At 39.4% G+C, this 1,940-nt stretch overlaps 1 non-coding gene across 1 annotated transcript; it reads right to left on the bottom strand.

Annotated features, from left to right (window-relative positions):
• Positions 1-724: 724 nt before the first annotated feature.
• On the bottom strand, positions 725-832 carry LOC140497985 (U6 spliceosomal RNA). Its single transcript, XR_011964979.1, has one exon. It is a non-coding gene; the product is annotated as a U6 spliceosomal RNA (small nuclear RNA).
• Between the last annotated feature and the right edge of the window lie 1,108 nt (positions 833-1,940).

Genomic DNA, 1,940 nt, shown 5'->3' with positions numbered 1-1,940 from the left:
ATTCACAGCACCTATGGCAGCCATGAATATCCCAACACAATTCTGAATCATGAAATACAAAAAACTCTCCACATGGAGGACAGAACCAAAGCATTTATTCAGACACCAGAAAACCAAATCCCAGCACCAGAAAACCAAATCCATCATAGCAACAAAGAAGTCTATACACAATAATAATGCAGAGGGCAACACCAGCCCCAGGCCTTCCCTCTATTAGATTTTGCACAAACTCGTTCACTTAAACAGATCATAAACAGTTGAACAGTTCTCTTACTCACGCTAGCCAGATGCCTGCTTTTCTCTCTCTTCCTCAATTCTGGCTGCTGTGACCAATTTCCTCTCAGCTCTGCTCTGGTTCTAGCTCTTCCTGCTTCATCTCATCCTATTTCACCCATTCAGCAAACTCCTCCAACCACAGACTCATGTGATGAAGCTAGGTCACATGGACCTATTAACGAATGGGAAAGATCTTCTCATTTAAACTATCATTATAATCTCTCAGTTTCAGTTCTTAACATTCACTTCCACAAGATTTCGAATTCAAAATTTTCTCTCCATCTCTCCTCACCCCTACCCCAGGACAGCATACACCCCATCCTCCCCTTCCTCCAATCTCTCCTACCTTCTATTACCCACCCTTTTTCCATCCCACTTTCCCTCTATTTTTCTGCAGGGAAAAATAGATTTCTATACTCCATTGCCTGTATATCTTAATTTCCAGTTGAAAAATATGGAATTCTTCATGAATCTGAATGTCATCCTTGCTCAGGGGCCATACTAATTTTTTTCTGTATCATTCCAATTTTAGTATATGTGCTGCAGAAGTAAGCACAAAAATGTTCGAGTTTAATGCTAAGAACTGGCAGATACACAAAGTTTAGACCCCACAGACCCCACCCTAAAGTAGCTTACAGTATAAGAGAAAAGCATTTTTTCTTCCCATCCTTCACTGTTATCACCACCTTCTTATTCCACCTAAATGTGGATTTCCTAATCTCAACCTGTATAAAACAAGAGGCTCTGAGCTAGATCAGATCATCTCTCATTCTAGTCACTCTCTTGACATTTACTTCTGCTCCTCTGGGTTCAGTCATCACCGTGACTCCCAAACCTAGGTTGAGACATATGCTCTGCTTGAAGCTCTAGTCCTGTATTTTCAATTACCTATTGTTTATCTTCCCCTGATTTCTTCCTAGCATCTCAAATTCAACACTTTCAAAACTGAACTCACCTGCACTCCTTGCCACCCTCCCTGCCCACACAACACACACACACACACACACACACACACACACACACACACACACAGCATTAAAATCTTTCCTGTTTCCAACTAATTTATTTCAGTTGACAGAATTATAGAGAAAGAAAAAACTATTAAATTTTCAAAACTTAACATAGCTTTGCCTTTCAGTCAGTCGGTCACCAAACAATTGTTAAGCAAGTACTAAGAATCAGGTGCTGTGCTAAGTGCTGGGGATACAAAGAAAGGAAAAACATAGCCTTAAAAACCTGCCATCTTCCCATCTTTCTCATCACAATTTCTAAGTCCTGCCTACCTCTACAACATTATGTGCATATATCTGTCTCCTTGTTTCCATTCATCCTCTTTTTCTCCCATTCTATTCAATCCCTCCCAAGCCTCCAGTCTTTTATCCTTCAAATGCACCCTTGACACAATTATAAAAATCATCTCCTCAATCCGCAGGTCTGAACACTAGTTCAGAATCACTGAACTAGAATCACTAGTCTGTTCAAAAGCCTCCCAGCTTCTCAGTAACTTTAAAATAAAAGAAAATCTCTTTATTGTATAATTTAAGGACTCCATAATTTGACTTCAACATAAATTTCCTTTGGTATTTCACATTACTCCCTCTCATGTTCTTTACATTCTAACCCAGAGAGATAACTAGCAGTTTATTTACTTTCCTAACATTTGT

The sequence above is a fragment of the Notamacropus eugenii genome, chromosome 3 (genome assembly GCF_028372415.1).
Source record: "Notamacropus eugenii isolate mMacEug1 chromosome 3, mMacEug1.pri_v2, whole genome shotgun sequence".
In the NCBI taxonomy this organism is placed as follows: Eukaryota; Metazoa; Chordata; class Mammalia; order Diprotodontia; family Macropodidae; genus Notamacropus; species Notamacropus eugenii.
Note: the sequence above shows the minus strand (reverse complement) of the source record. Positions and strands in the feature narration are given on the sequence as shown.